Source organism: Gracilinanus agilis, chromosome 1, assembly GCF_016433145.1.
Source record: "Gracilinanus agilis isolate LMUSP501 chromosome 1, AgileGrace, whole genome shotgun sequence".
Taxonomy (NCBI): domain Eukaryota; kingdom Metazoa; phylum Chordata; class Mammalia; order Didelphimorphia; family Didelphidae; genus Gracilinanus; species Gracilinanus agilis.
The window spans coordinates 530402824-530424207 of NC_058130.1; the positions used below are offsets into that span (position 1 = coordinate 530402824).

General features: G+C 35.7%; 1 protein-coding gene across 1 annotated transcript in view; it reads left to right on the plus strand.

Annotated features, from left to right (window-relative positions):
- The first annotated feature begins 20837 nt into the window (after positions 1 to 20837).
- The window catches only part of LOC123231737 (desmocollin-2-like), a 37443-nt gene continuing 36896 nt past the window's right edge, over positions 20838 to 21384 (plus strand). The window contains exon 1 of the mRNA XM_044658038.1: positions 20838 to 20914. The gene's annotated coding sequence lies outside the window, so the exon portion shown is untranslated. The remainder of the gene's footprint in view (positions 20915 to 21384) is intronic.

The following is a 21384-nucleotide window of genomic DNA, read 5'->3' on the forward strand; positions in this document are numbered from 1 at the left end:
TCCATTTTGGACTTAATGATTTTGAGATATTTATGAGACAACCAGTTACAGAGATCTAAAAGCCTGTCAGTGATATAGGTCTAAAACTCAGTGGGTTACAGCTAGGTGGCTCAGTGGACTGAGAGCTAGACCTAGAGACAGGAGGTCCTGGTTTCACATTTGACCTCAGAAATTTCCTCTGGGAAAGTCACTTATTCCCCATTGTTTAACCCTTACCATTTTTCTACCTTGGAACTAATACACAGTATTGATTCTAAGACAAAAGGTAAGGGTTTAAAAAAAAAAAGACAAAGTGCAGTTTAAAACTATTAAGGTTTAGGAGTTAAGGGGCTAGAGCCATGATTGTGAACCTATGGTATACAAAAGTGTTGCCAAACTTGGTGAAACTGAAAGAAAAGAGTATCTTAAACAGCAATTGAGAAAATATTCCCAGTCTCTTGGTTTTTACAACTATCTTTCTAGAACAAATCATCTGACAACTGCCAGTTTTAAAATTTTACTGTGCATAGCAAAACATGTTAAGTCCCTCTCTGATGGGGATATTATCAAAATGGCCATGTTGTCTAGAAGTGATTCCCTTTTTCATGATTTCCTAAATAAGGATAGAATTATTCAATACATCTCTGAGATGACTTTAGCAGAAATACTGTTAAAGATTGAATCCAGTGCATGGCAAGTGATGTTAGTCAGCAACTCACCACTGACTTAAAAAAGGCAGCCTATTACTGCATGTGCTTGGATGAAAGCACACAGATAGATATAAATAATCATGCAAAGCTAGCATTAATTTTGTGTTATGCTGTTGGTGACATTATGAGAGAAGGACTGGTGAAACTGGTGTTTTTGCCTGAAAGAACACAAGAGATAGATATCTTTAATGCTGTAATGGAGGTTTTTTTGTCACAAGACATAAGTCCTGAAAAAGTGGTTTCAGTTACTAGTGATGGGGTACTTTCTATGGTGGGGTTGACTTCTGGTTTCATACAGTTCTTTGTTAAAAAACAAAAAATCAAGTCATTTAGTTCCATTGTATAACGCATCAAGAAGCTCTTTATGCCAGGGTAAGCAGCAAAAAATCTGATGATGTCCTCAAAGATGTCACAAAAAAGGTGAATTATATCATCGATTCTGCTCTGAATTTTTGACAGTTTCAAGCACTTCTTGAGGAGGTTCAGGCATGGTATAACTGTTTACTTATATACAATAATATCCAGTAGGCTCTTTATAAATGAAAAAGGGCAGGAATATCCACAGTTCATTGATATGGCCTGGCTTTACCAAGTTCATGTTTTTTATAGATTTTATACTACTGTACTGTACAGATTTTACATTTCAATGTACTGAACAAATAACTACAAGGTGTAGGGAGAACAGCAGAAACAATGCTTCATGATATCCAAACATTTGAGAAAAAATTGCAGGTTTTTTGAAAAAGACCTTGAAAATGGGCAACTGAAATAGTTTACAAATCAAAAAATTCATTTAGAAAATTCTACATTTGCAGATAATCCTACTAGCCATCAGGAAATATACAAGGAATTTTTTAGCATTGTAACAGCTGCAAAGGTGAATTTTAGTAACAGATTTTTATAGTTCTGTAAGATGGATCCAACTTTGTGTTTTCTTACTTCACCCAATAAAGCTAAATTTGAAGAACTTGATCTTTCCTGCTTAGTTTTAGAAAATCTGGAAATGGAGCTATTGGAATTTCAAGAAAGCTCTATCTGGAAAAATAAGTTCTATGACATGTGTAAAACACTTGAGAAGATAGAAGGGATGACAAAAGATAGCACAGTTAGTTCTGAAAATGAAATCCTTAAAGTGTGGAATTCTCTGCCAAATAAATTTAAGTCAATGAAAGCACTTGAAATTGCTTTCCTTACTTTGTTTGGATCTTATGCTTGTGAGCAGCTGTTTTTATCTTTGAATTATATCAAATCTGACACCAGAAACAGACTAACATTACCTGAGTACTACATGTGTTGCTCTTAAACTTACAAAGTATGAGCCACGGTTAGACAAATTATCAGTATGCATACAACAGCAAAAATCACATTAATTATCCAAAAGTATGCCAAATACAAACTTTTACCTTTCAATAAAAAGTTGTCTTGTATCATTGAAAGTTCTGTTATTGGGTTTTTCTTTTAAGACAAAAGATATTAATGTATGAGTTATTTGTTTGTTTGTTTTTTTAATTACAACCTTAGTATTCAGCTTAAATTGTTGTATTGGCACTTTGTGATAAATAAGTGGGTTTGGGGTTGCAGTTTGGGCAGTTGATCTCTAAAAGGTTTGCCATCACTAGGCTAGAGCATTGCAGACATAGGGAATATTCAGTATAGTTACAGAAATGTGAGATTTAGTATTTTCTTTGAGGAAATGAAAGTAGGACAGGGTGACTTAAGCTATTGAGATATAAAAAGGCACTAAAACTTTTGGGATGCCCTATTACATATGAAGGAGTTTATTTGCATAGAAATGATAATTGAACCCATGAGACCTGATCACCAAGTGAAATAATATAAAGGAAGAAGAGAACCTAGAACTTGAGCTACTCCTGTGGTTAGTAATGTTAATCTAGATGAAGAACCAGTAAAGGAAAATGAGAATTGGTCACCCAGTTAGAAGAGAGAAAGGTCATGAAAACTTAAGAGAGGAGAGAGTATTCAAGAGGAAAATCTGATCAACAATGTCAAATGTGCAGAGAAATAAAATAATCAGTATTGAGAAAAAAGCCTTTAGTTTTGGCATTTAAGGGTAAATGTCTAGAGGACAGATTCAGTTCCTTAATGTGGTTACAGAGATGATACTGCAGAAGATTTAAGTGAGTGAGAGCAAAGGAAGTGAAGACACTGTGTAGAGAAAGTTTTCCTAAGCAGTTTAACTAAGAAATGAAAGAGTTATATGGAATGATAGGAGGATGGTAGGATTGAATGAGGGTATTTTAAGGATGAGGGAGACAAGGGCATGCTTGTATGAATCAGGGCATAGTAGATAAGAGAAACTGTAAGGGAGAAAGTGGGAATATTTTTAGGAGAAATTTGCTAGAGGATACAGGAGGGGAATAGGATCAAGGGTAATATAAAAGGGTTGGACTTAACAATCAGAAAGGCTATCTTATCATCAAAGAATGGAGATGAAGATAGCAGGGCTGAAGTTGGAATGATGTGTAGTGAGGATGGGGAGAAAAGGAAGTTCCTCAAGAATGGCTTCAGGTATGAGACAAGATCAAGAGAGGCCTGAGGGAAACAGAAGGTTCAGAACAGCTCTGTGAAGAATAAGATAGAGAAACAATTAGGGAGAAATAAATGTTTTGCTGCAATGAATACTCAACTGAGATTAGATAAAAATAATTTTAAAATAATAAAGAAGTAAATTTTTGTAAATTAAAAAAAATAAAATTAAAAAAAGCTTTAGTTAGTATATTAAAGAAGAGTGAAGGAGAATGGAATTCAGGGTTGGGATTTGTCAAGGCAATAGGGCAAAGAGGAAAAGGATTTGAAAATGGATGACAGGACAATAAAGAGTTTAATTGGTTCACCAAGAAGTTGAGATAGGTTAGGATGGAGATTATGACCAACATAGAGGTGATAAACTTGGAAAGAGATGTGTAAAGAATGAAAGTCAGAGTCCAAGGTTATAAGCCATAAGGAAAGATGATGTGATAAAAATAATGATCAGATAAAAGAATTTTGTAGTTTGTGAACACAGAAATGAAATACTTGTGGGTGATCATGGTATGATCATTTCTGTGTATAGCTCAGTAGAGTAGATGAGCAGGTCATGGGAACTTAAATAGGCTGAGAAATTGGGAAATTAAGGCATTTGAGGGAGTTTCAATAGGTAAAAGCTCCCTCCCCCCACCCAGTATGAGATCAGAATATGGGGAGATAGAGAGACTATAAGTTAGGAACAGAATTAATTGAATTTGAAAGGAGCATCTGGTAAGGATTAAAGTATAATGACTAATAGGATCTGCATCCAGGGATAAAAGTGAAGAGTCTGAAAAGCAAAGAAGGAAGGTGTTAGAGGGATGGTGTCTTAAAGTAGCAAAGAGAACCAAGGAGTATTCCGCATTTTCCAGTGAATCAGAGGTATGAGAGAATCAGTAGTCAACAATGGGAAGGGTGGTAAGGGAAATGATGTCATCATAAGGGAGTCGACTCAGGTCAGAAGAGGAAAAGAGTGAGAATGAATGGCAAATTATCCCTCCGGTCTAAAATGGACTTCCTAATCATTCTCTGTTCTCTCTCATTATACCTGAGGGTACTTTTAGTTTTGTCTTTTGTATCATTAGCTGCTAATGTGCTAGACTCTAGCATATTCAACAACTAGATAAATGTTTACTGAATTAAATACACTTACTAGGGCTTAGGTTCTTCATCTATAAAAATAAGAGAATTGGATTGGATGTTTTTTAAGGTCCCACTGAGCTCTTGATTTGTCATCATCTGTTCTTTTCTTTGGCAAATAAACACTCTAGAACAAAAATATTTCATGTTCTGGAACATTTATTAAAAGGTCAGGGAATAATTAGGTGGCTCAGTAGATTGAGTGTCAGACCTAGAGACAGGAGGTCCTGGGTTTAAATCTAATCCTCAGACACTTCCTAGCTGTGGGACCCTGGGCAAGTCATTTAACCCCCAATGCCTAGGCTTTACCATACTTCCTCCTTGGCAGAATACTCAGTATTGATTTTAAGATGGAAGGTAAGGGTTAAAAAAAGAGTGGGAAAGAAGAAAAGACAATATTGATGCTAGAGTCAGGGAGGTACTTTGGGATTTTCATGATGACAATCAGAGATGAGCTAAATATTAAGTGTTAGCTGGCTTAGTTTCATTAACCACAGAAAACTCTTTCTAAACAGAAGCAAGGAAAGAAGTTCTGCTGATGGAGGGCACGATTTCTTGGGAATTTAAGGCCACCATTGTATAAAAATAAGATGCTGGGAGATCTTTCTGGGTGAATATCTGGCTTTATTGTGATAGTGAAATCACAGGACCAGAGGTCTGCAGGTTTCCTCCCAGCTCAAAACTTGAGACCCTGACCATTGAACTTGATAAGTTTTTAAAGGCAAAAAGAAGAACTTACAGAGTGGGAGAGAAGACTTTTCTACAGGGGTCTCTCTTGACGTGAATAATAGTTATTTGCAGGTCATGAACAGGCCAGAACACATTTGACCTGAGCTTCTTTACAGATCATTCTGACATAGTACATCCCAACCGCTAGCAGCCCTCTAAGGGTCCTTGGCCTCTGACACTCTGGTCCTCCAAGGGCTCCTGCCCTCCATGACTTTTGGGTGGCCTTCTGGTCCCTGTAGCCTCTTACATGAATTAGTTTGGTATAAAGTACATTATAAAATAGATTCACACCCCTAGGATTAACATAGTAACTAATTTATGATTAATATGGTAACACATACCGTTAAAATTACTATGACAACATTATACAACAAATATAACACATATTTGAAATTATAATTCAGGTATTATCCTAGGACTATATTTTTAACCTAGTTACATACACAGACTTTTGCCTGGGACTAAATTCTTACTATAAAAATCACCATTACATATTTTTAATTCTAAAATTAACACTACAAGCATCGATTAAGCTAATGATTGATTTTTCTGGTTACAATTGTTTGTACTCTTGGGAGTATGTGAAATTCTGATTCTTACTCAATCATGCAACTCTGACTCTTACTCAACCATTCTTGGACCAAGTCTACACTAGAGAAATTTTTCCGAAGATGTGACAATTTTCAGAATTATCCAGGTATCCAAGTTGCCCCAATTGCTCAATGCTATATTTATGATGAAAATATTTAAACTAGACCATTAATGCCTAACTGACAAAAGTAGTAAATTTTCCTTAAGTTACTTAACTCAGAAGATGTGAGTCACTGCCATGTATTTTTCTCAGACTAGAGAGAAAAAGAAATGTAAAAAAGAAGAAAAAATCCATACAGTGATAATAGATGTTAGCAGCATTTCTTTCTCTCAAAAATCTTCATAGATCTAAGATAGGATGAGAGGAAACTACTTGTAAGTTGGTGAAAATGATACTTTATTTTTGACCAGTTCTTTGTAAAGTTGTTTCACATGTTATCTTATTTAATCATTATAACCACCCAGTACATGATAGATATAATGTGATGGACAATTTGGTACAATAGAAAGAGTATTGGACTTTAGATCTGAGGACAAAAGTTTAAAACTGACTCCCTCTTATTATCTCTAAGAACTTGGTCAAGTAACTTAACCTTTATGGTTCTCAATTTCTTAATGTCTAAAATAGGAGGGTTAGAGTAGATAATCTCTAACATCCTTTTCAATTTCAAATCTCCATTTTTCAGATGAGGAAACAAGTTCGGAAAACATGATGATATAAGAAATATTGAGGGGAAACTGATTTACTAGACATGCCTCCCATTATTAGTAAGCATTCACATTTTACATATTTCACAATAATAACTTTCTGAATGATTATTCATCTTCTTTTAAAGACAGATGTAACTGGCTAGCCCTGCCCAAAAATCTCAGATCTGGAATAGTATTGAAAAAAAGTAAAAATTTAAAACATACACAAGTGTATGTACAAATACATGAAACAAATATCTCTTCTGAAGCATGTCAATATTCTTATATATTCTTATATGTATTATATACATAATACTCTCTATACATATATTCATATATGAATTTACATTTTCTAATGAAAAAATGGGAGCTTGGAAAAACTTATACAATGAGTCAATAAAACAGTCTATTTTCATTGTTACTTGGTCACTTCAGTATTGCTGCTATATTATTGCTTGAATTAGTTATGAGCTTTTCATCATAGTCAGACTGCAAACAATATGCAATTAATGCTGAAGTCGTGGGGTAAAAGTAAAGAGTTTTATTTTTTTTTATCTCCAGATAAATAAAAAGTGTTTATAGCAAAATATTTTTTCTAAATTTGCATAACTTAAATTTCAGGGGTTGAATTAGTTCAACTCTATTGAGAAAATATGAGTTAAAGCGTAACAGTTTAGGGCAGGTGACTGTGTTTATAACGAATTCTTTAGTCTCTAATACTAGTTATTTTGTCATTTTTAATTGAGATAAATTTCCTTTTATCTTACATAAAAACAAAGTATTTTCTAGCAGGAATGGATGTTTAAACCCATCATCTAATAAGATGAATAAAACATAAAAATAAATCCTAAAATAACGACAACAAAAAGTATTTCCTGCGAACTTGTTGGAAGAGCATGGCGTGGTAGGTTTAAAAGATAGCAAATAAAGCCTGGAATGCACACATTTCTGCAATCTAAAGGTTAAACATGGGGATTTCTTTTGCCTGGTATTTGATCAGTTTTGCATGCCTGTTTCTCATTCTTTTGCTGGAGGTTTGAATATCCCTTCTCTGAGCCCTCCTAGTCCAATTTTGGAAAGTAGAATAAAAATCCTGTTTGTGGACTAAATAGTCGCTCTTTATACACTGCTCTGAAGAATTAATTACAATTTGTTAGAGAAATGAAACATTTTTTTAAAAAGTAAATATATTTTTAATTGTATTTTCATAGCACACTCAAAGTACCATAATGACCAATTATGCTCAGCTCGCTCCAGGAGCTGCACATCTCACTGAAAAAGCGATGCCCGACTGTGGAGTCTTTCTCACCTGGAGACAATGTTCCAGAAGATCAGGAGCTCAATGGGAGGGACCGCTGTTCCTTTCGTAGATATGTTCTTGGCATCAAAGCATATGTTGAGGCAACGATCCCTTAAGGCAAACTTATTTTTTTGTCAGGGTTAACAGAGTGCCAGGAATAAGGAGGTTCTAAGGGAGTCTTTTGTATACCTCTGCTCCATTAGAACGGGTTGGTAACAGTGCCCTAAAGATAAACCGAGTGATGAGGATTGGATTCTTCTGTTTCTGAGAAACTAACTACCCAGCTCAGCTTAATTAAAAAAAAAAAAAAAAAAAAAAAAAAAAAAAAAAAAAAAGCGCCAGGGAGATGATGGCAAGCTGAGACACTTTTCTACCACTACTTTCTTCGTGATAAGACTTGAGAACTGCTAGGAGGGGCCCCTCGGTGTCTTCTGGGAGCTCTGGTGGCCCCTGCCTTACGTCAGAGGGGAAGAAGCTCCTGGGGCAGGAAGGATTGGGAAAGGTGTGAGAAACTGAGAAGAGTAGCAGCTCTTCTGTTCCTCTTCTCACTCCCACGCTACATTCTCAGGTGGGAGGCGCGGAGGTGGTCACGGCTGGAGCTTGCACCCCGTGCTTCCTCTCTTACTGTTCCACTTTGCCTCGGTATTCCGTGCCTCCCTCGGAGACAGCGGTTTTCTCCTTACACGGACCTCAGATCCTACTTGCCATGGCCGCAGACAGGCAGGGACGCCCACAAGGGGCTACAAGCTGCCTGAAAGTCCCGCTGACCATTTTGGTGAGTATGGCCGCGGGTCAAAGCACTCCTGGGAGGAAGAGGATCCCATTACCAGTGGGGGAACTTTCCTAGGGGGTGGGGTCAGCAGACGTGGGGCGGGGGAATCTGCCTAGGGTAGAGGTCCGCCTGGGATTGGGAGAGGTCGGGAATGGAAGAGATCTGGAATTTGAAGTTGTGAAATCGGTAGGGGACAAAGGGCGATTAGGAAGAAAGAACCAAAAGAGCCACAAGTTGGGAGAGGAGCGGAGCAGAACCTGGGAATGGGGTTTCAGCCTGGGAAGGTGACGGGCGTTTCCCTTAGTTTTCCTTCTCAAACTGTGGCCTCTGGATATGAAAGGTGCGTGCATGCCTTCGAGTGCCCAAGTTTCTGAAGCCTACACAGCCACTGGGAAACTGCCTTATTCTTCACCCCTATCCCTAAGCTAAGGTCCTGTCCTCGCCACTGGGGTGGCTGTGGCTCATTTTCGTGGGTTCCTTTGCTGAGCTGCAAACTCTTGCCGTGGTTGCTGCCCAACAAAAGAGCCCATCTACTCCGGAGGTGAAAGAGAAAAGACAAAAGGATTTAGTTTCCTGGAACTTGAGAGCCCCCAGGAAGTATGGGGGACCTGGAGCTGAGAGGGAGAAAGAAAGAAAGGAAAAAAAAAAACAACTACAACAAAAGTTGGGGCAGAAAAGGAAAAGCGAGAAGCTGCCTTTCTTTTCTGGGAGAAACTTCGCCTTATCCTTGGGTGGGGAGGCAAGGGTGTGAAGCCGGGTGGGGCCAAACCTGTTCGCGTTTCTGGTTGGATTTCGGCTTTTGATTTAACTTTAGGGAACAATTTTCTTTCTGTCTCCCAGCCCTGCCCCAAAGGCTGTCTATCCCAGGAGAGGAAGAAAACCCGAGGGAAAGAGAAAAGCTTATTTTGAATGGGAAGCTTGTTTCAGCTAAGGGGATCCAGGAGCTGGTGGGCAGGGGAGGGAGAGAGAGGGAAGAAAGGCAGCTGGGACCGCAAGTGTTAGTGCAAGTTTGCTCAACCTTAATGAAACTAATAAATTCCATTTGTATAACACTTATTTAAGGCCTTTTATATACATTATCCCATTGTCCCAAGGTTTGAAAATGCCTAGTGGGTAATGTCCCTCTGAGGAAGCCTTTAATGTAAAGTGTGATTTGACATGGTGTGCATATGGAAAACGACTCACTGGAGGACAGGATTTTATAAAATAGACATATATATATATATATATATATATATATATATATATATATATATATATATATATATATAAAGATTAAATGTAGTCCCTCCTTGAAACTGTGTTCCTACCCCTAGTACTTGCCTAGAGAATAAACAAAAGCTCAAGTAAGAAAATCCTGGATGCATACAAAAGTCAAGCTGGTGGCTACAAGTTACATATTTTCTGGTTGTACCCTAAGAAATGGGGGAAGAGGCACATCCATAGGGAGCAAACAAAAGGGACCCTTTACTTTTCTGCTCCCTTTAGATGAGCTTGGATTTATCTTGCAGTGCAGCAGAGGCCTGTAAAATGAATACCTCATAGGTGCCAAATTTGGCTGTCTCTTGATAGACATATATGGTATACAAATGCCTTGTCTCCCCAACCCAGACTTTAGGGTAAGGATCAAGCTCGTAACCTATTAGTATTCTTCATGATGCTTAGCACAGTGCTTTGCACAGCGTGGATAACTAAATATTTGGTCACTGATTTCTTCCTCCATAAAACCCTGCTTGAACGCTTCTGCTGGGTGGGGAGGTGGCCCTGTTTTCCTGAAGTATGTCCTAGAGGTATACAAGCTCTGGCAGGTCTTATGGAACTTGAAGTGCTTTGACATAAATGTCTGTTGTACACTGGATTATTTGGGTTGAGAGGCTCACTAGGTGCTGGTCATTAGGTGATAAATTATTTTAACCGCTCTAATCACATGGAGGATAAAGCCACAAGGATAAAATTTTAATTATTTGAAAAATTGAAGTGAAGTTGATACATCATCAGTTGTAATCTAATAGCTATGGAGAACAATATTCATTTTAAAAACACGTAAATCTTGCCTAAGTATAAAGAAAACCTTTTTGCATATGAGTAAAATGTTTAGATTTACTTGCTATTGTAAATCTTTTGAAAGATACTCAAACTTTTACTTTTTTAGAAAAAAGATTATGTTGTTATTTCTATTATAAAGCTGGTGTGTAAAACAAGTAAGGTGTCCAGACCGGTTTGGAGATGGCAGATTCTGGTTTGGAAAGTTGTGGTTTTTGTAGATGCCTGGAGGTTGGGAGGGCTGGGAAACAGTTTTTCTGGGAGTTAAATCTTAGGTGGGCTGGCCTAGGAGACAATTAGAATAACTATGCAGGTTGATAACTTCTCCTTTTCACAATTCCTTATTTTTTTTTTTAAAAGGGACATTTTAGATAAAAGGTCTGAATTTGAGTATGTTCTTTACTAACTGATACATATATTTCTTTAATTTTCTCTCTTTTACATAACCTTTTTACAAATACCTTGTGCATTGATACCCAGATGAATACATTTGTTTCTTTACTGATTTTGTTATATTAATTATATAGGTACAAATGATACAATATTACCAACTAGAAAGTATATGTATTTTATTTTTCAGTTTGGGTGCGTAGTCTAGGAACCTTTTTTAAAAGCACACATACTCTTATCTAAAAATCACTAGAGTTTACGGAAATTTTAATTTTTTTTTTCTTGAAGAAATCTTCCAAAGGAAGCCTTTAAAATTAGCACCTTCAGCTTCTAAAACCACAGTGAATCTTCTGAGTTATTAGCAGATAGGATGGAAATAATATTGCTTTTTAAATCAGTTGTTCTACTTGCTTCCTGTCTGGTCTTGGACAAGACATTTAATATCTATGGACCTCAGTTTCCTTACCTTTCAAAAGAGGCTGGGGGCAAAGATCTCTTAAATGTTTTTCTTTCTCCAGATCTGTTACCTCAAATGATCTTCAATTTGTACAGTATCTTCTTTTCTAAGACGTAGGAATTGCTAAAAAGCTTTATGATTCTTGGATTCTGCTCAAACTATATTTGAAGTTATTTTAGATATTCCTTTCCCTCATTCTTTAAGATTTTTCCAAAAATGAAGAAAAAATATTGCTAGAATATCCAACCATTAGTAAAAATTTACAAAAGCAAACACTAGATTTCCTTTTAAAGCAATTCCAAGTTAACACAGGTATGATACAATATGGGAAATGATTTTTATTTACTTAAGTCACTCCTGTGTGTTTTTGAATTTAAGGAATTAGAGTTCATCTACCAGTTACTTCTCTAAAAATAGCTGGAAAATCTATATACATTTCTATCATAGAGTATATAATTTGAATCTCAAAGTGTGTAGTCAAGGCTGCTTCCCACCCACCCAACACTATGAAAATTGAGACATAATGGATCTAATCAGCCTCAGGGCCAGGAAGATTTGAATTTAACTCCTACTTCTGCCACATACAGGTCATGTGACCCCTGACAAGTCACTCTACCTCCCAGTGACCTAAGCCATCCTTTTGATTTTAAGTTAAGGAGTAGGTGTGGATAGGAATTGATCTAAGTAATTTTTTCACTAGAAGTTGACTATACTTATGAAATCATGGGTGTATCCCCCCCACAAAAAATTACAAGACAGCTTGCTGAATGATTTGGAGATAGAATTTTTTTTCATACCCTTTGTTTGGCATAGTCAGATGTATGACTGTGATAAAAGCATTTAATAGCTCAGCACCCCAAGTAACTCTTTGTGACCGTAAATTACCATTGCTAATCTGAATTACTTGAGGGGGTTTACTAAGCAAAATAAACTGTGACATAGTATCATATGCCAGTCATTTTTATATTTCCCCCCTTAATGTCTTAAAACGTGACCTTTACTTATAAAGGGGGATGCTGTACATGATTGGTGATATTATTACATAACTTTTCTTGCTTCAAAAAATCATGATTTCATGTATTACTTGCTTCAACCAAAGAAATTTGCGACCTTTCCATGACTTGATATGTGAGCTGCCACTGCCAAAATAAATTTCTCATGTGGACACCAAATGTCTAGTAATAAATTGTAGAGTATTGAAGCTGGATGAGACCTAATAGATGATCTAGTCAGTCTCATTTTTCAGATAAGTAAACTGATTCCCTGAAAGATTGTGATTTGCTTAAGGTTGCAAAACTATTCAGTGTCAGAACAAAGATTTGAACTTAAGTTTTCTTACTTCTAGTTTAATTTTTTTCTTTTTTTCTTTTTTTAAAGTAGTTATTTAAAAGTAGATAGAGTTTCCTCAGGAGGTAACAAATTCTTCCTCTAGAAAAATATTTCAAGTAGAAGATGGGTGATTACTTATTGTAGATAGTATAAAAGAGATTCTGGATCAGATATGGCTTAGATTAAATAGCTTCCAAGATCCATTCCCACTATGAGATTTTGGAATTTAAAAGAATAACATGTAATTATACTTTTTTAAAAATAAAAGCATAGTGGCTTGCAAACTTTAGGTTCTAATAAATATGTATCAAGTAGATTTTAAATGAAAGGAAGTTGGATAATATCTATCTGAAATTTCATTAATTTGAACTCATAAATTTGTGAAAAAAGAAAAGGTAAATACAATAAAAGAAATAATATTCATTATTTGAAATTCAGTTTTGAGCGTATGCTTTAATACAGATTTCATGCAATTTCTATCATCTATAGCACAAAGATAATGATTGTTCATAATATTGACTCATAAAACATACATTTTGAAGTGCCTTCTGATTCATTCAGATTCATAATTGTAGAGTCTTAACGGTCATCTAGTCCAAGCCACTATACAAATCTTGAATCCCATTTGCAGTCTCTCCAGGAAATGGCTATCTAGAATTTTCTTGAAGATGTCTAGTGATGCAAAGCCTAGTACTTCCATAATCTTTCCAAAAGGAACCCATGTCATTTTCAGACTGAACAAACCATTAGGAGATTTTTTTCCTGAGAAGATAGTGGAGATAGAGCTTGATGGAATTCTCAGAGGCTATCTAGTCCAAACTCCATAATGAGGAAAATGATGTCCAAGATTAAGGTCATATAGGCCATGTCATTTGAAGGATTTTAACCCAGGTCCTTATTCTAGAATCATTGCTTCTTCCATTGTATATAGCTTAGCTCAGCTAAAATCTTTCACCACCTAACTTCTGGCCATTGTTTCTATATTTTTCTCTGTTTTGAAGATAAATAACCTATCTATTCTTTCTTCCAAGTGAGAATTAAGCACTTGAAGACAGCTACCATGAACCCTATAAATCGTCTCAATTCCAGGCCAAACATTCCCTGTCCTTTCATCTATTCACATGACAATATTGACTATCTTCACCATTTTGGTTATCCAACTATGAATCTACTCTGCCTTGCTAATGTCTCTTCTGAAACCCAATAACTAGGATTAGGCACAGTATTTAAGATGTCATTTTATGAGTGCGGAATATAAGAGTACTATCACCTCCGTTGTTCTGGGCATTGATTTCTGTGATTAAAGCCTGAAGTTCCATTAATTGCAATATCACATTGCTTACTTCCAATTCAGTTTGGATTCCACTACAGTTTTGTTTTTTTTAAAGCACTACTTTCAAGTCACATTTTCTCCATTTTGTATTTATGTATTTGATTTTTTTTATCCTAAGCAGAAGCCTTTGCATTTACTCACTATTAAATTTCATCTTGCTAGCTCTAGCTTACTTCTTCAACTAGTTTAAGTTTCTCTGACATTTTCTTCCAGTGTGCTAGTGACTTCTATTAGGTTTGTGTCATATGTGATCATCATAAAATAAGCCACTATGAATCAATAAAAATTTAACATGTAATATGAAGAGACTGTGTTTGTTTTGCAATCGGGACATATGAATGGTCCAGATCAGTTCAAGGAACTATTTTTACATGATTCTTGTGTGTCATCTATGTCTTTCCAAGGTTCAAAATCTCCATTTATGCATACACCCCTGTGATCCTTTGAGAGACCCCAATGGATCATAAAAACAGTCAACATATAAATTGCAATAATTTGTGGATAAAAGAAAAAAAGAACAAAATCAATGATTGCTACATTAACAAAAGGCCAATTTGGGGGCAATCCTCTTTGTCATAAAAGTATACATTCAAAACTAATACTTTCAACCCCCCCAAAGTTCACATCCCAAAATGAGATTGATAGGGGAGGAGGATAGAAAAATCTTCTCTTTTATCCCAAGTTATTCTTTTTGAGGGGCCAAATGCTTCTTTGATTGTCAACTCTTACCCAAGCCCATTAGATTGAGTCTGCCCCAACTCCCCATAGTGCCTTCACTTTCTCTCTTAAAACTCCTTTAAAAATTCTCTGCAATTTAGCTTTTGGCTTCATTGAACTGAAACTGTTTCCTCCAAGATTACCAATAGCCTCTTGTCATTTCTAATGATCTTTTCCCAGTCCTGATCTTACTTAGGCTCTCTGAAGGATTGGACATTATTGATCAGTTTCTCTTGGATACTTTCTTTTCCCTGGGTTTTAATGACACTGATTTCTCTCTGTTCTTCTCTTACCTTTCTGATTATTGCTTCTCATCTCCTTTTCTGGATCTTTATTTGTGTATTGCTTGTTTATCAAGCTTTATTCTGGACCCTGTTTTATTTTCCATCAATATTATCTTGCTTGGCGATCACATTACTTCCCATGGATTCTATTATCACCTCTATGCAGATGATTCTTAGATCTATCTAACCTTAGTTTCTCTCCTGAGTCACAGTTCCCCATTACCAACTGCCTCTTGAACATTTGCGATCACTTATCCCTTAGACATTTCAAACTCAACATATCTTGGACAGAATTCATATTTCTCTATAAACCTACCCTATTTCCACCTTCCCTATTTTTATTTAGGATAGCACCAATCCTCTTTGGCAGCTAGATTCACAATCTTGAATATTTACTTTTACCACACATATACAATCAATGGCTAAATCTTATTGTTTCTGCTTCTGTGTACACTACTTTCTACTTCATACAACCATCCTCAACACTTTCCATGTGGAGTATTATAGCCAACAGATATTTCTGCCTCAGTTTCTCCCCATTCTCATTCAAGTTTCACACCAAAATTATTTTCTTAATGTATAGGTCTACGTTATTCCCTGTTCCTTAATACAATAAACTTCAGTTGGTTCCTTTTATCTTAAGGATGAAATACAAAATCCTGTGTTTGTCATTTAAATCTCTTTACAATCTGGCCTTTTCTCACCTTTTCAGTGTCCCATATTTAAGGTTTTGCACTAGTTGCCCACCATACTTACTCATGTCATTCTTCCCTTTTAGAATCCCTGGCTTCCTATAAGATTCAGATCAATGTGAATTTTCTTCTAGAGGTCTTTCCCATCCTCACCCTTCACTCCCATTTCCAACTGCTATAGCTATACCTTCTAAGGTTACCTTCTATCCAACTTTAAATTTTTATTTACATATTGTCTTCTCTGTTAGAATGTAGACTTTTTGGGAACAGTGACTGGATTTTTCTTTTTATTCCAACCATAGCAGAGTTTATGACCTTTAGGAAGGGCTTTAAAAAATGGTTGTTGATTGGTTGGAGCTGAGGAGCTCAACCTTTTATCAAGCATTAGGAAAATGGCCAATCTCTGTCTAATCAATGGCACTACCCTGTTCATTTCAATCATGTCTGTTTCTTTATGTTTTCCTGATCAAAATGGTAGTCAAAGTGTTAACAGGAATTTGTATTTCATTAACATATCGATGTACAAATACCACTGTTAATATTCCCCTTTTCTTCTTGTAATATATTAGAGGAAAGGAATCAAAGATCAATTCCCCCTCCTCTTGTAAGGTACATAAAAAATAGATATAAGACAACAAGAGAGAGAGAAAGGGGGAAGGAAGGGAGGAGGAAAGTGAATAGAGAGAATGCACCTAAGACCTGTCCTTTAGAAATATCACTTTGGCAGTTGTATAGCAAATAGACTAGAGTGGGTAGAAACTTTCGAAACAAAGACCAAACAGAAGCCTGTTGTAATAGTCCAGGTGGCAGATGATAATGACCTAAACTAGGGCATTGGCTCTGAGTATAGAGAAAGGAACATGGAGATAGAAACATAAATTTAGCAATGGATTGGGTATGTGGGATGAGTAAGTAAGAAGCTGAAGATGTCATTTAGGCTGCAAATTCGGTTAGCTGGAATGAAGATGGTGCTTTCAAAAATAATCAAGAAGAAGGGGGGGCAGCTGGGTAGCTCAGTGGATTGAGAGTCAGGCCTAGAGACGGGAGGTCCTAGGTTCAAATCCGGCCTCAGACACTTCCCAGCTGTGTGACCCTGGGCAAGTCACTTGACCCCTATTGCCTACCCTTACCACTCTTCCACCTATAAGTCAATACACAGAAGTTAAGAGTTTAAAAAGAAAAAGTAAAAAAAAAAAAAAAAAAAAAAGAAGGGGAAGTTTAAATTGAAAAGCATACAGTGCAAAATGTCTAATAGTTCATTTATTATGTGAGTAGAACTGTGAGAATTGAGAACTGTGAGTAGAGACACACTAGGATTGTTTATGTATATCTGGTAGTATCTACAAAGAGATAATAACAAAATTCAAAAGAGCCAATGAATTTTTTAAAAGTATAGAAAAATAGAAGGCCTAAGAATATTCCAGAACATCAGAACACTCCCATCCCCCTTCCATTAGTGAGTGTGCCATGGATTAAAGTCCAGCAAAGGAGACTGAAGAAATGATCAGATAGGTAGGAGAAAACTAAGAGAGTACAGTCTCACAAGAGCTGAAAGAACTTAGGCTATTCAGGAGATAAAAGGTGGTCTACAGTGTCATGCTGCAGAAAGTACACCTAGAGCAGTACTCTCTGTACTGCTTTTGCTCAAATCAGTATTATAATCGTTGGCATTATCTTGGTTTCTGATTTAGTTGTGCTATTAAGAAATGAGATTAGTCTGGTATAGTTTGTTCTCTTGTCTCCATTTTATTTTATTTTTGTTTAATTGATGCCCTTTGATGGCATATTACATTAATATTACAATCTTCTACTTTCTTCTTCCGGTCAACAATACTCTACCTCCTCTACCCAACAAACTTTCCCTTGTTCCACAGATTAAATAAAAAGAAACATGCCCAGGAAAACAGACTAATATATTTTTCTTCTCATGGCATATATACCATTTCCGATGTTCACTTGCCCCTAATAAATCCATCCCAGTTGATAATTGTGAACCTCATCTTTTCTAAGTACAAGTTGTACTTTTAATAATCTTTTCTAGAATTTTTCTTCAGAAATCTATGTTAAATTTCCATTCTACAATTTGAAGAAAGACCTTCTTCCCCCTTTTGAAAACTGGAACTTTTTCCTGTTTTTACTCACAAGACCTTTCCTGTTCTCCTTGGTCCTATCTAGGTCATAGTGGTTTGACAGTCATATTCACAGATTCTCTCAATACCCTAGGATGTAGTTTGTCTAGGCCAGGCGACTTGAACTCATTAAGAATAGTTAAGGCCTTAGATGGTAGTGGATAGAGCACTGAACCTGGAGTTAGGAAGAGCTTATTTTAAATCCTGCCTCAAGCACTTAACTGTGCAATTCTAAGCAAGTCACTGGCTGTCTCAGTTTCCTCAATTATAAAATGGGGAAAATAGTAGTTCTTACTCCCAGGGTTCTTACTTCCCAGGTGGGAGGATCAAATGAGATAATAAAGTACTTAGCACTGTGCCTGGCATATAGTAGGGGCTCAATAAATGCTTATTCCCTTCCCTTCTCCCCTTCTAATTATTTTCTTATTTATCCAGAGTTCTTATGATTTTATTCTGAAGATTATTCACTGTTACTTAAGAAACCAGAAACAAAATGAAAGTTGAGTAGGTTTGCTTTCATCTGGGATTACCTTTTAATTCATGGGAATTATGGAGCTTAATCCTTCTTTGGTCTTCATCTTCTTCCAGAGTTCAAAAGCCCCCATATATGGGGCTTTAAGTTTTCTGACATATTTTTAATATATATATAATGATCATCCTCTGTTAATTTAAAAGTGTGGTATACAGCAGTGATGTCACATTCAAATAGAAAGGATACCACATGGGCTGCATGTTGACTTAGAAAACCACATATTAATATTATTTATGTTCTGTTGTATTTTTAATTATTTTGTTAAATATTTCCCACATACATATTAATCTAGTTTGCTTAATTGGGAGTGTTGTGTTTTGCTATTTCTCAGGATAAGGTATAGACCATTGGAATTAGAACAATGAAAAGCTAGGTTTACATGTCTCCATCTGTGACTCAGCTTAGCAGAGAACCATTTTTTATACTTCATGCTTCCACTAAAAATAGTTTGATTTTAAAAAAAACCTACACTGGATTCACTGTAAAGTCATGTTTTAACGCACATGAACCAATCTTGTACAGTCTAACTTTGTCTTCTTTGAATTGTACTGATTTCCAAAATTGATAACAAAATGATTCAACAGACTATTCATATAATACATTGTAAAATTATTATGGGAAAACTGAATTAATACAAGAAAATATAGTAAAAGCAGAGTAGGATAAAATCTATCCAATTACCATTCACAGGACATAATGTTGTTTTGTTCTATATAGGAAAAATTCCTTAAATCCTATCCGTTTTGCTTGATGTAGTTTTAAAAAAATAAAATATTTACAAATCAAATCATATTTTAAATACACCAGAGGTAATAACTCTTTTGTAATTCTCCTCAACCTCCCAATTTTATTCATTTTGGAGTTTATTAAAATAATCTGTTTTCACTGTGGTGGTTCCTCTAATACAGAATATTTCATTTCTTTTTTTTTTTTTTAGACAATTTAAAATGTCAATAAATTTCTATGAGGAAGCAGGGAGAAAAAGACAACAGAGAACAAGAAACTATGACTTTTGGGAAAAAACACAAAACAGATAATTTAGATGACCAAATGTGTAGTATACTTCCCCAAAACATTACTTTGGGTTACATTGTTGTTTTTCAGTTATTTTTCAGTCCTGCTCAACACTTTATGGCTCTATTTGAAGTTTTCTTGGCAAAGATACTAGAGTGACTTCTTATTTCCTTCTCTAGCATACTTTACAGATGAGAAAACTGAGACAAACAACGTTAAGTAATTAGCCCTGGGTAACAAAATTAATAAGAATTATAAGCCCAGATTTGACTTCTGGAAGATGAGTCTTTTTGACTCCATGGCTAGTACTCTATTCACTATGCCACCCAGCTGCTCTTGGGTGTCTTAGAATTGATACTTAATATCAGTTCCTATGCAGAAGAGCAAAAAGGGATAGGCAATTGGTGTTAAATGATTTTGCCCAGGGTCACACAGCTAGGAAGTATCTGGGTTTTAATTTGAACCCAAGATCTCCCATCTCCAGGTCTGGCTTTCTATCCACTGAGCTACCTAGCTGCCCCTGTTTGGATTATATCTTTACCTAAATGATTCTATTATGGTTTTTTAGAAATTTTAAAAATTATCTTCAGAACCTATACTACATTCTTAGAATGTATGTGTATATATATGTCTAAAATTTTAGAGATGGAAGGGGTCATCATATGTATGAAGAAAGAAGAAGAGGTTAAACACTTGTTTGATATTATGCAGCAAGTTGATGGCAGTATTTTTTTTTCTAGAAGCCTCATTGATGGATCTGAGTGTTTTAAAACAGTGTTCCTTTTGGAGCCAAGTCTTATGAATCTTGTAAACGATGAGTCAGGTCTAGTCTTTCTCCTGGGTGGCAGTCCTCCATCACATGTTATCTATTGGACATTTCAGACCAGAAGCTCTATAGACATTAAAATTGAACAAAACCAATGCTGCAGAACCCATCTCTCTTCTGAATTTCCCTTTTTCTGTAGAGGGTACCACCATCATTTCAGTCAACCAGGTTTGAAACTTTGTAGGCATTCTTTTACTCTCCACACTTTCTACATTTCCAATCAATTGTCAATTTTTGTTCATTGTGGCTCAATGGCATTTCTCGTATCAGTGACAGCCACTGTGATATATTAATTTTCTCCTCCCATCTCTTTTCTTTCCTTCTCTCTTCTCCTTCTCTCTTTCCTTTCACCACTTTTTCTCCCCTTCTCTTCAATCATATACTCACAGAAGTGTGTGTTATGTTATATCAACAGTCTCAGTGCATTATAATAGCCTAAAATGACCTTATGACATTTGGACCACACTAAAATTTAAACTGATTTGAAAAAAATTGTTCAGAATTGCTGTTTAAGTCTATTTATTTTCCCTTTTATTGAAGGCATTTAATTTTATAGATTAAATTGAATGATTGCCTTATGCACAATTTAAAACAACAATTTTATATCAAGAATAATTATCTCAAATAGTCTTGGTTTTATTTTTAGGTTCTGATTTTTGCCTGTGAAGCCTGCAATGATGTGACTTTCTATGTCCCAACTAAACTAGAAGCTAATGAAATTGTTGGAAGAGGTAAGATATGGTAGAAAAATTTATAATATAGTTTAGAATTTGTTCTTTAAGTCTCCTCTCAGAAAATGGAAGCAACCATAAAATTATTTACCATGACCATTCAGAGTACCATTTGAAAGTAGACAAAAGACAAAATACTCTTAACAATGCTTGATATTCATAATTTTATTGAATTATATATTTTTAAAGTTTGTTCTGTGGTTATACCTCTGGTTGTAATTTAAAAAATTCCTAAGCCTTTAAAATTTTTGCTGCCTTTATATTTCTATATCTACTTGTAAATGCCTTCAATTAAAATGTGAATTCCAAGAATAGGCATTGCTGTAACAAAAAGGCTGGGAATAATTCAAGACTGAGGAGGGAGAAAAGGGAGAGTTCATAGATTTGAAGGTGGAAAAGGTAACAGAACATCTAGGTGTTCATAACATTTTGTGCGCCCCTTTGCTATTTTAGAGAATACTTAGGACTCA